Raw genomic sequence first — 15,814 nt, forward strand, 5'->3', positions numbered from 1 at the left:
AAAAGTCATAGCGCTACAGAATCGACAGTATATACATATTACTAATATAGATTTCCCCTCAAATTTTCAGCCCATGAAAAATGATGATTTGGAACAATGGCTCAAGGCTGCTAATGAGAATAAAATAACTACAAAGAACACATGGAAATCGTCATTAATAGATCATTTTACAGACCTATCTACATTTCAAGAAAAGGATGGAATTAATTTCCAGAAAGCAAGCTGCACTCTTGATGGATGCATTAAAGTATATTCTACACGTGTTGATGATGTATCGAACAATACTATGAAACTCATGGAGATATTTACAAAAGAGGAACCTTCTACACTCAAGCAAAAAAACAAAAAGAAATCGAATTTTTTGGAAAGTAATTTTCAGAATATTAATATTAAAATGAAAGAGAGTGAGGATTACTACGATTCGATATTTCAATCAATCTTCTCTCGAACAGATGATGCGCCTTTATTAAATGTTCTGGAGCAAAGGAGTTCTGGAATGCTTTTATATCACCAAGATGAAGAGAGAGAAATTTTATTGGAACCTTTTCCTGTTGAGTTAGAGTGTAAAAATTTACCAATTTGTGGAGGGTTGAAGGATTTTAAGGAATTCGAACATATGATGATTCTAAATGAAAATTTTGATAATCAAACAAATACTGTTGATTCTGAAGAATATGGAGAGTTGGTAGAAGATATGTTAGGAGATGAGGGGGCAACCTTAGATACCGCTGCAATCCCAGTTGCAAGTCCTTTCGAGTATTTCAATGGATGGGCGGGACCTGCTCATTGGAAAACTGAGATTAAAAAAGCCAAAAGTAAGCCCGATCGTATCAAGATACCAAAAGAAGTTTTTAAGCTGGATTTTACTGAAGAAATCAATAAGCAGTTACTATATGAGAAAATTGATCCTACAATGACCAAACAGGCCATAAAAGATCGAAGATATAACAAAAATATGCTACCAGAAGATTTTTCATGTGATATTGCGGATTTATACAGGTTTTTGGTAAGAGACGGTTCTTTTGCCAAAATAAATTGTGAAGATTTTCCAATTGAAGATAATGCTTCCAATCTTGACCAGTCTACATGCAATCTCTCAGTAGTGGATTCTGAAATTCTTCTAGAATTTGAAAATGGAATTGTGTGTGATCTTGAGGATTTAAACAATAACACAGAGCCTGCAGATGATGAAATTGAGCAGCCCGTGTCTGAGAGATATTCTGTAGAGAATCAACAAACTGTGGTTGAAACTATCAAATTCACCAAGGTTGCAAAAAAGGTTGATATCAAGAAACTTCAAGAAAATATTTATAAAAGCATCACAAAAAATAAAACTAATTTGTCCACAATATACAATAAAATACCAGGAATATACGATACCAAGGAAGCAAAAGATATTTCTATACACTTTTGTCTAATAAGCTTGCTTCATCTGGCAAACGAAAAGGGGTTGGAACTTAAAAACACAGCTGGGGATATAGAAATTTGTAAAACCACATACTGTGCACAAAATGAATAGTAAGGATAATGGGGAGTATTTAGTCACAAGTTATTGATCAGGTTCATCGTCATTCAATGCATCTACCATATTTTGAGTTGGGAATGGTGGAACATACCATGTACTCGTTTCTGCCCCTGGAGGAGCCATTCGATTGCGTCCAAGAAGATGTGCATGTGAAATTATTGATTCCATGTCTATTTCATGCAGTGAATCAACATTCATTTTCTCTAATTTTTTTACATTGACATCCACTGTATTAATATTCTCATAAAGTTGTTTTGTTAGACAAAAAACACTTTCTTTCAATTGCATTTTTATCTCCGGCCATTTATTAGGGTTGCGTAAGAGTTGTTCTTTTTTATTTATATGCTCAAGTGTCTTGAACGATATTTTCCCCTCGATAAAATCTTCAATTGCTACTACAAGCTCTTTACTAATTGAATGATACAATTTATCCATTTATGGCTCAAATTCAACAAAATTATGGAATGTTTTGATGCAAAGTCTTGCCACACAGGATATTTTTGTACGAGAGTTATTGAAATGTTCATCTAAAAGATTCAACTAATCAGTCTCTAATATAGCAGTTTTTTGTGTTTTATGCTTTTAAAGCAGTGTTAAATATTACTTATTTGAATGATTTATTATGAAGCTCACAATTTGTTTGTTTTTCAACTAATTTATAATTTCATAACATTCAGTCAAATATCTATTGAAACACGTGAAAATATTTGGAAAATCTATCAATAAGCTTGAGGAACACACATTGCTGCAGCATATACTGCAATTAGATCATCTTGGGTTTTCCCTCCAATCTTTCGTTTATTTTCCCCCACTATAAATATAATTCTCACAGATGATTGCATGAATTTGGAAAAGACCGATGAAGAATGCAGCCTTCCCAGAGCCACAGTAGACAAGCTGATACAAGATATACTCCCACCTGGTGTAGCTATAGGTAAGGAAATCAAAGGTATGTTGAGAGATGCTGCGAATCTGTTCATTTTGACGATGGGGGCAGAGGCTAGTCGTGTTTGTGAAACGGATGGCAAAAAAACGATTACTCATGATCATGTTTTTAAGGCTTTGGAGGCACTTGGATTTGGCAGTTTCATTGAAGAGTGCAAACAAGCGGCATCCGACTATGAAGACTATTCTAAACTTAAGCCATCTCGTCAGAATAAATTCAAAGAGAGTGGTTTAACTATGGAGCAGCTGCATGAAGAGCAGATGAAGCTGTTTTCTGTAGCTAGAGAAAGTATTCATAGGCAGTACGACGAGGAAGATCAAACTGGCCATTCCCTCAGTGCTGAAATAGCAGAAAGTGAAGTACCAAACCAAAGTGATTTGTCCCAAGCAGCAACTCACAATGCTTCAGGGGATGAGTGTATTGAGTCTAAAACTCCCGAATCGTCAAATGCTCCGTCTTTGGACATGGAAACACTGCCCAATTTATCAGGAAATATAAACAAAGACATTAAGGATTTAGGACTGCTAATTAGTGGAACCCAGGAATATGCTGACAATGAATCAATTAAAAGACTTAAATGAGGAATATATTTTCCGGATGACTTAGTTCTTATAATTTACTTAATATTTTGTTACAAACAACTTCTAATAAATCACATCCTTCGGAGACCTTGTCTAAAACATTTTTGCTACTTTGTAAATCCTCATTTTCAAATTGTACTGTAAGTTGTGCTGCAAAATCAGAGGGATGTGGAATTGAATATCCACAAAACTCCACCATGCTTGAAACAGGAAGCCTTGTATTTTTGGAACAGTTGGCCGATCTTGACCAGTTGTTGTTAATTACCCATTTTAGCGGATTCATCAAAGTATGATCCTCTTCAAGAATAAGAAGAGTTGAGCTATTTAAAATTCTTACTTTATCAGCGCTTTCAAAACTCATTGCTTCGGGCTGGAAAAATTTTTAAATTTCTTCATTATAAATGCAGTAATTTATAAAGGAAAGATCAAAAGTAATGAAAATCTTTGCAATGCTTTTTAAAACATATTTGCTCGGTTTTTGTTTTTAAGAATCACAGAGATGTAGAACTCAGATGAGTATCGGATTGATTGTCTAAATATATCGCTGGCATTCCACCTCAATTTTACGGCAATTTCCTTAATACCACGAATGGAGATACTAATTTCAAAAGTTATTGTGCAGCTATCCTCACAACTATAAGTAATAGATTCACAATCAACACATGAACAAAAAATAGCCTTTCTTTAAACTGAACCATGTCAATAAAATGAATAATTTATTCGTTAGTTACCTGCAAACATTCCAATAATAAATGTATCATTGAGAATCTTGGATGCCACTTTTTGAATAGTTGCAACTTCCGATTGAGACCAATACTGTTGTTTGTTATCAAGATAAACGTTCTGAACAACTTCCTCTCTGCTTTCGATGTCTTGAGTTCTACCCATAACTTTGGCTGGGAAAAGTATGTCTTTCAGCATCTCTTCTCTTCCCCTAACAGGATTTAGCTTGTTTTTTGGGAGAATAGCACCCTCCCTCATTGTTAAAATAATATAACCTGAAAACTCCTTTTTCATCATTGAAATAAACTCCTTGTAGTTCATCTTTACAAACCTCAATAATTCCTCTGGCATTTTGACCACCATGGCTTTAGGCAAATTCTCTGAAAATGAGTATGGTGTGAGAGAAATCGAATCGAGATGATCACTTAGGTCGGGCTTTCCAGTCAAATCATTAGATATAACAGTTTTAACAATGCTAGAAATTTTTTGTTCACTTTCAGTGGGTTTACCGAGCATCTATGGGCTGAAAAAATTTGCAAATTTTTTTAAAATTTCCAATTAAAACAAGCAATCTTAATGATTTACACAACGATGAAGACATTATTTGGCCATGAGTTTTTATAATTAGTTTTTTCCACGGCTAGTAGATTGTAGAGTATAATAAAAGGCCAGTCTATTGCACAATCATAAATTTAGTAGATATAACTCAGATACGGTATATAGCTTATATATACGTAAATCCTCGTGGATTTATGAGATTAGATCCCAAAAAGAGCATTAAAACATCTAAAACTAAGCAATAACTATTTTATTCACCACGAGCTATAAATCTACAAAGTGTATCATAAAATTTTGCAAAATCAATCTTTTGGCTATTCAAAGCACCAGATGAGTTTGGATTAACATATGTTAATAATATCCTCTCTTGACTTTTCCCTGCACAAGTTTCTTTAAATTGTGGTGCAGGCACTCGATTCACCAAAAGACTTAAACTATGGTGCTTTGCTTCATTTATACTTTCATTAAAAAACGCATATTCGGGCTCATTCTGAATTCCTTGTTGCATCCAATTCGAAACATCCATTCCATTCCAAAGCAAAACATTATGGAATGAATCTAAAACAAGCATGCATTCTGGATTAAGGCTATCTGTATCTAACTCGACAGGTTGGACGTTACCCTGGTAGTGGAAAGAAATCAATGAAGGCTTAATCATTTTGAGTGCATCTTGTGTCTTCAGCTTATAAAGAAGATTTTTAAAGTAGGCTGACTCATCGGACGATATCCCATCCTTTTGAACCAGAAAACTTCTTCGGAAAAAGAACATAAAGTTAATATAGTACGACATGGAATCTGGCAAAGTCACAGATTGTGGTTCATTTTTCTGGAAATTACCATACTTCTTTGTAAATTTTATAAGATGTTTATCAATTGCGCTTTCCAAATCAAAGATATTTTCAAATTGCTTTAAACAAAATGCTCTCGCCTGAAAAACTACCGCCGCCTCTTGATCAAAGCTTTGAACAATAGAACTTCTTTCAGAAGAAAACATTCTGGAAAACGTGGTCACTCTGGTAATTAACTTTCGATCTGTTCTCTGATATTGAGAGATTATCTGCACAAACCCGAAATCATTGGGCTTTGAATGATCGTTGTTATCAAATAACAGAGAAATGTTCGTTGTTGGAATAATACTACCAACTTTCCATCCACTTCCACAAGGTTTACCTTCTCCAATAAAACCCTTAAATATCACATTAGGACTGGTTTTAACTTGGATCTTAGAATTAAATCCCATTGTTAACACACCCCCGATTGAAGAATACAAAACATCGAGGCTCCTTGTCTTAACATCTTCTTCAAAATCCTGTGCCATAATTATCGCCCCTCCGCATGCAATGGTGACTTCTTTTAATTGTTGCACACCAAAATCTGCAATGGTTTCAGCGACTATATCCACACTGGCTCCAATGGAATTTAAAATGTTTCCCAACTCCGAGTAAAAGCTTGTAGCCTTGATTAGATCAATCTTCTCATTCCCGGCAATTTCAACAGGGCAAACTTTTCCTGGGCCAAATGTGCATGCACCCTGAGTAAAAAGTATGATCTTAACCGGGCTTTCCGAAAATGGACCCTCAATAAAACTAATGACAAAAGACAGTGCAGCTCCAGTACATCTTAAAGCTCTAAATCCACTTACAACAGGAAATGGATCAACACGCAAACCATTAAACAAATTGGCGATTTCCTGGTATTTTTCTGATTTTTTAACCAAAAAAGTCCGAATGTCATCCATCCCCTGCATATCCTCCTTCTTATAAATATAATCCCCAGAAAATTGGTAAATGGTTTTAATAACATCATCGTTAAATGAATAAAGATCAATATTAGTACCAAATAAGACAACTCCAATTAGACATTCGTCTGGAAGTAGATCAAGAGTTTGCCTTAATCCTCTTATCATTAATTCATGCCTCTCCTGATCATAGGTGCATGTGTCTATAAGAAAAATAAAAACGGGTGGAAAAGAGGTGGTTCGATTCAGTACATATTCAACCGTATTGTTTCCCTCGGTGATCTCTGGAAGAATGTGCTCGAAATCTCCATTAAAGTCATTTTGATGTTGTAAAAGCTCTTTTGAAAAACTATTCCTTCCACCACAAAAACTACAGGTCCAGGTTTGTGTCCCACTGTCGATAATGGAAAAAGGGCAAATAATAGACTGGCACTTACTACAGGGAGTCGGTTCATATTCTAAGAGTTGGCAGGGCTGATGAATATTATACAGACAAGCTGTCTGAATAATATCACTTTTAAGTTTCGATGAGGGCCAAATATTCCATGTTAATCGAACTCCATCATAAGCTTCTATATCTTTTATTGTTTGGTCCATTAAGGGTTAAAAAGTTTTCAAAACATTTGTTAAGCTGGCTTTTTGAATTAAAACAAACAAAATAACTAAACCATGGATAAGCTTGATATTATACGAACCTAATGCATACTATGGATACAGTTGTGAGGTGTAGGAGTTGATCAATGAGCAAAGAGTAAATTATATGTTGATTTGGCTAATTCAACTCACTTTAAAATCATCATAAAAGTTTGATCCTCAATACTACTATGAAGTTATACTAGCAAATGGTATTTTTCTACATAAGAGTTTCATATAACCAATCATTTTTAATGAATTGATTGGTTTTACAACAATACACTTTTTTCTTCTTAATTGTTTTATTGGACTCTATTTGATAGGTCAAATTATGATATGGTTAAGCAGACAATTTTTTTAGTGTTTGAGAAATGTTTCAGTCTTAAAAAGATTATCCAAGGCTGAAACTTAAAAAATGGCAGATGAGAAAAAGAAACATTTCTGGGAATGGTCGAATGAAGAAGAAGTGAGCAATGTTCAAGAAAATAAAAAAACAGTCATTGGATCTAAGGACATTGATTTTGGGAGTGGGCCAAATAAAGAAGATGAGAAAAGTACTCAAAATGAAGATGAATCTCCCAAAACAAGATGGGGAAAGAAGTCTAAACCAAAGGCTGATTCAGATGGAAACGATAGCAAAAATGAAACAGGAGACAAACCATCGGGCCATGGTGCAGGAGGTAGAGAATCAACAGGTGAAAGCCCATCAGATAACCAAAAAGCTGAATCAACAAATGATGCAGATAATGAGTCTAAGATGCCTAGTGGAACAAGATGGGGTAAAAAAGAGCCTAAGCAAGCCAAAGCAGAGCAGGATGGGGATGTTAAAGCTCAATATAGTGAGCAGCATACCAATAAAGTGGATGATAGATATAATTCCAACAAGTCAAATACTGGGGATGAAGCAACAAACCAGGGTGGAGAAAATAATCAAGATAAATCAATGAATTCACCACATTCTGATGATGAAAAGAAAGCTGATCAAAATAAAGAATCAGAAGATGCTGGCTGGTGGGGTCGAAAAAAATCACAGGATGATGAAGCAAAAGGTACTGAACAGGCCACAGACAATAAAAAACCTAATGAGTATACACCAAAATCGAGTGAATCTGGCAAAAACAAGGGTACAATTTCTAAGGAAGGAGAAAATCAGCCTAACTCCACTCCAAACAAGGATCTTGAAGACAATCAAGATTCTAGAAAACCAAATACATACGACAGTAAGTCAGATCCAAATGCTTTCCAAGACAATGAAAAGAAAAAAGGTAATACTATACCAGATGATGCAAATCAAAATACTTCCAAATCAGATAAAGAAAACGTCTCTTCTACCAAAGGTGAAGCCAATGAAAAAATGAAAAGCAAAGAAGCAACAAATGGCAATAAACCAGGCAACGAAGAAAAGGATTCGAATGGAGCAACAAGTACTGACAAATCTGCAGATAAGGAACAGACAAATAGATCAGATCAACGAAGCAATATTGCGGATGAAAAAAAAGCAAATGCTAATAACAATGATCAAAATATGGCTGAAGGAAAAGACAAACAAAACTCCGTCCAAGATGAAAACTCAGAATGGGAAGATCCAGAAAACATCAACGAGCACAGATTGATATTGTATTTGGGCATATTTAACATTGTAATTACTATTTTATTTCTGTTCTTGACAGAATTTGTTTTCGACTGCACCGTTTTATTTAACAAAAAGGCTGTTTGTCTACTTGTTATTGCTGTAGTACCATTTTTTTGTCTTACAATCGGTAAGAAATATGTTGGTATAGCTTTAAGTGTGGTCTCTTCAATACTTGTTCTATTTCTGTTGATATATCTTTTTGAATACCGAGTTCGGGTTTATATTTACAAATTTGATATTGACGGCTTCATACCGCCGGAAGAATTGAAAACTCTAGTTTCAGAAGCAACACCATTTTCTACGAGACAAGATGTTATTAATCAAAAAACCAACAATATCATATTTAAAACCCTGACAGAAAGTCAGTTTCGTGGAGTTAAAATTATACTGTTCCATTCTAAATATCGAACTGTTAATGGAAATGAAAGGTTAATGAAGGAAAAGGCTGATGATTTAATTCACAGTGTAATTAAAGAAAATGCTGATGACTCTTTGGTATTTGTACATCCCATTCTTGGTCTCAACTGGGTTGAAGGTCAGGAAGAATTACTTCTGAGGTTGATTCGCAAATCACGGTTTAGTAATATCAAGCAAGAATATGTGGAGTCCTATGGATTTTTTGACTTAAATGAAACAAATATCAAATTGATTGGAAGGAGAATTTATGATTTTTATGAAGCTGAGCATATTTCCAAAGATTTTAAATAATTCTTTCTGATTTAAAATTATTAACTAACTATACTATTTAAATATAGATATTCTTAGTGACACTGCAGCCAAATATATCTTCTAAATTCTAAGGGCTGCTTGTTGCATATGTAAGGTTTTCAATGATACTCTTTATCCCATCCAACAACAGTATATTGCCTTTTTATAAATACTATGCTTATGATATAGTGTCTTCATGTTAAGTATGAAGGTATATCCAAATAAATTTTCATTTCCTGCAAAATTCTGTATTTTATTTATGCTTTTGAAGAGGTTAGGATAATAACAGATTTCAATAATATTGTTTAAACTATTAATAATGACAATTTCGAAATAATTAATGAATTCTTCAAAGATGAGTGGTTATCAAGGGAATAAACTATACTAGTATGCTACAGACTTAATAACCATTGTTGAGCGACTCTTATAAACTCTGAGCTACTATTATTTGCATGCTTGTAATTTTCAACGGCAGCATTTTCCACCCCAAAATGTCATTGGCTAAAAAATTTGAAGAAAAGTTGGTCGGTGGAAAGTTTAGATTGCTTAATGAAAAGATGTACAAGGATATTCAAATATCTAGGGAACAGTCTTGCAAATACCACGAATACTATTCCAAGCAAATTTCGAAATGGCCAGCTGATCCAAATAAAATCATTTTTGAGAAAATAGAGGAAATGGGAAATTTTGCCAAAATTGCAGATCTAGGCTGTGGAGATGCCAAATATTTTTTAGACAAATCAAATGTGTTTTTATATGACAAGTATCCAATCCACAGCCAAGTGATAAAAGCTGATATTGTGGCTATTCCATGCGAAAACAACAATTTTGATGTGTCTATATGTTGTCTCAGTCTAATGATGACCTATATTTCTAAAGTGTTGTTAGAAGTTAATAGAATTACAAAAGTTGATGGACATTTTATAATTGCAGAGGTTAAAAGTAGGCTATCAAGCGTGCACAGATTTGTCAAAGATGTTGAAAAATATGGGTTTAAGGCTTTGAATATTGATACCAGCAACAGTTGTTTTGTAATTATGACTTTTCAAAAAGTAAGTGATATAAAAACAAGAAAGAAGTTGCCCACCGTTTCCCTAAAGCCGTGTGTTTACAAAAAAAGGTAATACATATATTGGTTCCGATACACTATAATTGCTGATACTGGAATAGCTCACGAATTTACATTGATTAAATACTTTTAAACTGACTATTGATCTGTATAAAATCTTTTTATGAATATCTTAGGCAATGAGAAATACGGAGCTTTTTACACTTAAATAATCAACTTAGTAATAAATATGTAAAATCCAAGTGAGTGGCTTCGAAAAGATGTTTATGTTTTGTATAGTTGAGGTATGTTTAATAGTAAATATGTATGTATCAATACTTTTTAAAAATTATTTGATCAGATAAAAAGTAAAAATAACAATGATGACAGATAACAGAGTCTACCTACAGATTTTCTTTCAAATTTCTCAAAGAGCTTGTAGCATAGCATTTAAATAATTTGTTCAAACTCCAAAAGAGTGATAATCGTTATAAAATTTGTCTTCAATAATACAGAGAAAAAACTTTTAAGATGAGATCCCATAGATTTTTCAAGTCATATGTTTCAACTTCTCCAACACCTACAAACCATGTTATTTACTTTAGAAACTATGATTTTCATAAAAATTTTTGCAATTTTTGGCCCAAATGCCACAAAATGATTTTGTAGAACAGCACATTAAAAAATATGGCAAATCTCTTGATTATGAGATTAAGAAAGCAAAGAAATTGGCGAGAGAATCAAAGCTAATTTCTAAATTATCGAGGTCGCTAACGGGAATTAAAGCGAAGATTTATCACAAAAAGAGACAGAATGAAAAGATACAACTTAAGGCAAATATCAAACTAAAGGAAGCAGCCATCAAAACAAAACAATGTGAGATTAAAACAGAGGCACTTCCAGCATTCTTACTTGATAGAGGATTAGAGGAAAGGGCAAAGGAGCTTACATCGAAAATTAAGCAGCAGAGACAGGAAAAGGCAGCAAAGTATTCTGTTCCCATTGCAAAAGTAGAGGGTATTTCGGAGAAGGACGTATTTGGAGTTGTTAATAGTGGGAAGAGAAGAACCAAGCATTGGAAGCGATTTGTTAATAAGCCATGCTTTGTGGGAAGCGATTTTACCAGAAAATCTCCTAAGTTTGAAAGATTTATTCGTCCAATGGGTCAAAGATTTACATCTGCTCATGTAGTCCATCCTGAATTGAGGACAACATTCAATCTGCCTATTATTTCAGTAAAGAAGAACCCACACTCAGATTTGTTTACTGGACTAGGAATATTATCTCGTGGAACTATTATCGAAGTGAATGTAAGTGAGCTTGGTATGGTTAATGCGAGTGGACAAATCGTTTGGGGGAAATTTGCACAAATAACTAACAAGCCAGAAAATGATGGGTGCATAAATGCAATACTTTTGGCATAATCTCGTCGAGTTAGTTAAATGTTTCCATGTTCGAAAATAAAAAGATTTTTCAGTAAAGAAGTTTTATATTCCTAAAAATTTGCCTCACATCTGATGGCAACAAAACTTTAATTTTAAAACAACATAGCATAAACAATGAACTTATATGTGAGAATAGTAGTTCTGTGTAAAATCCTAAACTATTTTATTTGAATCTTCTCGCTTATATGTAGCTTAGATTATTCCTGTGGATCAATTATTCCGCCTTCTGCAATTGCAAATACTGCTTCTGATTCTGCTAGGGACGGGGAATCGTATATTTTGCAGATTCTTGTTTCTCCACGTCCCTTTCTGAAGTATAATCTTGTTGTAGAAGCATGTGCTATAATGTGACCTCCAATTGGCTTTTTGGGATCAGCTCCAAACATAGCTGCTGCCCCATCCACTGTAGCAACAACCTGATTTGTAATTACTACTGCTACTCCATAGGTGTCTGCTAAATTCATGAGTGATCTCAGGAAACGAGCCAAGTGAATTTGCCTTGCATTCAATTCCCCACGACCATTATAATCCGTCCTATACAACGATGTGGCTGAATCAACTATCAATAGAGAATACTTGCTTTCGGACATCATGGCCGATGCATGGATCAATAAATTGTTTTGATGATCAGAATTAAAGGCTCTAGCATATGAAATGTTTTCCATAACTTCACTCGGATCCAGCCCCAGTCTTTCAGCTATGGGAATAAGCCTTTCTGTTCTAAATGTTCCTTCAGTGTCAATGTACATACACTTGCCGGCCCCACCGCCATTCTCTTTTTCTAACTGGCATGTCACTGCCAAAGTATGGCACATCTGTGTTTTTCCTGTACGGAACTCTCCAAATATCTCCGTAATACTACCACTCTCGATACCTCCATTAAGTAACTTGTCAACTTCTGTACTTCCAGTACTAATGTAAATCACCTCACATCTTTTTAAATGATATTCTGTTGCTGTAGTAAAGCCCATTGGCACTAACTTGGAAGCCTCCTTCATTAACTTATCCACTTTTGCATCACTAAATCCCTTAATATTCAAAAGTTCCTTGCGTGGAGCAAATGCTAAGCTTTGAACCGTGTTATAACCAGCCTCAGACAATTTTGATACGTCACTAGCACTGACCCCAACACTTTTAAGCTCGTCAATTGAAATGAAGGAATGCTGCTCCACATTCTCAATATTCTCCATACTTTCTCTAATTGCCATTTTGGGATATAAAATATTGTAGAATGAAAGATGATTGTTCCAGCTTGGAAATTGTATTGAATTGAGAAAAATGGAGTCCCTTGACTCAGTCATTGATTTTGCATATCACAAATTACTCGAAAGAGTAAAAATCAAACAAAATCTATCCAATCAGTTTTTTCTCTTGAGTGATTCATTTACAACCTTTTTTAGATAATAGCATTGTGTTTTAGATTTACTGCTATACAACAAATTACTTATGAACTTAATAAATTATTAAAACGTTTTCCTGTAATTGTTCTAATATGTGGCTCCTCTACAAGGAATATGGCAGTTAATAAGAAATAAAATATATGGGTGTGAAATTTTTTCTTGTTACTATCAATCTGATGATAATGACCGGCACTTTGAGCATAGTCTACATCATTGATTGATGCATTTGGTTGCAATAAATCAACAAAACTCTTATCCTTGAAATTATTTATTAATATTTTACATTTTCACATATAATAATGAGGTCTGCTAATATCAATCCCCATCTCTTCCAGCGCTGCTTCCAAATCTGTAACCTGTAGAGTAACTTTTTTTTCCTTGGAAAATCTCTTGTCTTTCAGATTGGATTTGGTATTAATCTTGTGGAATTGGAATGCATTAACTGCTACATCGGTCAGAAATTTATGTGACATTAGCGAAATCAACTTTTTGACATCATCGTCATTGCTCTCAATCCCATTCTTTTCCATAGCGTATTCTATAACATTATTTGGAATTAAGGGAACATAGGCCTCTAATTTACTTTTGAGATTCAAAAATTCTTTATTATCCATGTGGGATTAAAAAATGAAAAAATTTGCACCAAAAATTAGGAAAGATAATTTATATGAAGGTTTTATATTGGTAATCAACTATTAAATATCGAGGGAATCTCAAAATATCTAGTGTGAAAGATGGTTAAGTAACATCGATATAAATGGAGTGGCTGCCAGAAATGATAACATCGTTAAAACTACAACCCAATGTTTTTTTGATAATGGAACAAAGTTCATTGCCCTTAGAATACAATCCCACTCTAAATAGAGTCCCAGAAGTATGAAAGCCCAGGCTGAGAAATAAATTGCAAAGCAAATCAAAAAGGAATTGGTATGCTTTCTAGATTCTCTATGGGGGACAAAGTCCCCAGATCTGAAAAATATCATCCCAATTATAAAAGATGAACCCAGAAATGTCATCGTTGAATTTGTAGATTGCTTGGGTATCTCATCTGAAATAGATCTCCCGCAGAATCTAGAACTAAGCAAAAGAACCATAAATATGTAAATTAATTCAATAAAATCAAAAAAACTGATCTTCAGAAGATTAGTTTTGATTTTTGATGAATCTATCGTTTTGGATGGTTTGAACCGGATAAGAAAGTTTGAGAGAATATAATAGGCTGATAGGTCTGAGAACAAGCTACAACCATCGGCTGGGGAAAAGCAGTAATACAAATTCGCCATCATATTGACACCTGACAGCAAAGTGTTATAAAAGCAAAATCTAAATTGTGCATAGCTCATTGCCAATGCTGATCTTCCAATTTTAATAATCTCTATGCAATATTTCAAATCCAAACCGGAAAATTGAGCTGCTGTAACTATCTTTGAGCTTGATAGTGAAAGACTTGTGGAAGCGGCCGATAAGGCACCAATGTCATTCCCACCATCACCAACGAACATAACAGATGATCTCTCTCCGAAATATTTCACAAGGTTTTGTTTCATCTCAGGATTAAACCTGGCAAATACTATTGAATGGTTCAGAATAAGATCTCTAAGATTACAATCAATTAACTCACCAAAAATGTCTCCTTTTATAACAAACACAAACTCTTTACTGTCCAAATTACGTGGCTGCAATGAAGCCTTTTCAAAGTTGTAATCAAGCTCGACTAATCGCCCATCCTCATCAAATAATTGCATCTCAAAACCCTTACTTATCGATGGAAACAACACAGTTGTACAGCTACTGATCATTCCAACTTCCCTAGCCACCTGCAAACCAGTAAATACCGAATCTCCAGTACACATCTTGGTAGGAATATTGGCAATTTTAAGTTCTGAGATGATTTCTGGACTTTCGATCTTAACCTTATCATGGAAAACAATCAGGCAAAGAAACTCCATGCCAATCTCATCTTCATTTCGAATAAATCTAGAAGGCCCATTCTTCCAGCATACACCCAGAACCCTGAAACCCTTTTTGCAATATTCAAGGGCATTAGCGAGTAGCTTTGGATCTACTTTGGAACAGATAGATTTTATCGATTCAATCGAACCCTTGGTAAAAATAGAAACCACACCTGTCTTCAAATTTTCTACAACTACACTCATTCTGGCATCAAACGAATTAAATTGGTGTATATGGAGAATCTTAAAACACTCATCAGAATTGTTAAAATAAACCTTCCTTATCAGCCCATCATCGTCTATATAACCACCTGAGTAATTTAATATCTCCAAATCAATTGAATCTCCCTTGTTTTCATGAATATCGACCACTACAGTATGGCATGTTAAAATTGCAGCTTGTGTCAGAATATCCAAATCAGAAAAGACCCTCGAAACTCCAGAAATATCCTCTATGCATTCAAGAGTGATTTGGTTAGTAGTCAAAGTCCCTGTTTTATCAAATATGACCATCTCCACATATCCAGCTTGTTTGATCAATTCCTTAGAAACCGAAAGAACCCCAGCGCTACTCATCTCCCCCTCGGAATAAATATCTCCCAGTGTTAAACAAGAGCTGAGAGACGGATTTATTAAGGCAAAGGCAATGTCCAGAATTTCGAACCAAACTTTAGACCATCTAGCATAGGAGATAAGATGAAAATAGAAAAACACCATACTGATTAAAGATACAATAACTAGCCACTTATAAAGAATAAAAATCTGTTTTTCATATGTATTTTGAACTCGTGGTCTATAATGAACAGAGTTACATAGCATTTCTTTCTTTGTTCTCTTACCTGTTCTAATTACAACTCCAATAGCAGTATTCTTACTTCCGTAATCAAAACCATTATTGCTTTTTATGATTGCAGTTCCAGAGTA

General features: G+C 34.4%; 2 pseudogenes; one reads left to right on the top strand and one right to left on the bottom strand.

Annotated features, from left to right (window-relative positions):
* The first annotated feature begins 10,740 nt into the window (after positions 1–10,740).
* Positions 10,741–15,814, top strand: part of LOC147075349 (uncharacterized) — a 248,195-nt pseudogene continuing 243,121 nt past the window's right edge.
* On the bottom strand, positions 11,736–12,728 carry LOC147075350 (DNA repair protein RAD51 homolog 1 pseudogene; annotated as a pseudogene).

The sequence above is a fragment of the Rhyacophila brunnea genome, unplaced genomic scaffold (genome assembly GCF_057557595.1).
Source record: "Rhyacophila brunnea isolate RB1 unplaced genomic scaffold, BYU_Rbru_1.0 scaffold_149, whole genome shotgun sequence".
Taxonomy (NCBI): domain Eukaryota; kingdom Metazoa; phylum Arthropoda; class Insecta; order Trichoptera; family Rhyacophilidae; genus Rhyacophila; species Rhyacophila brunnea.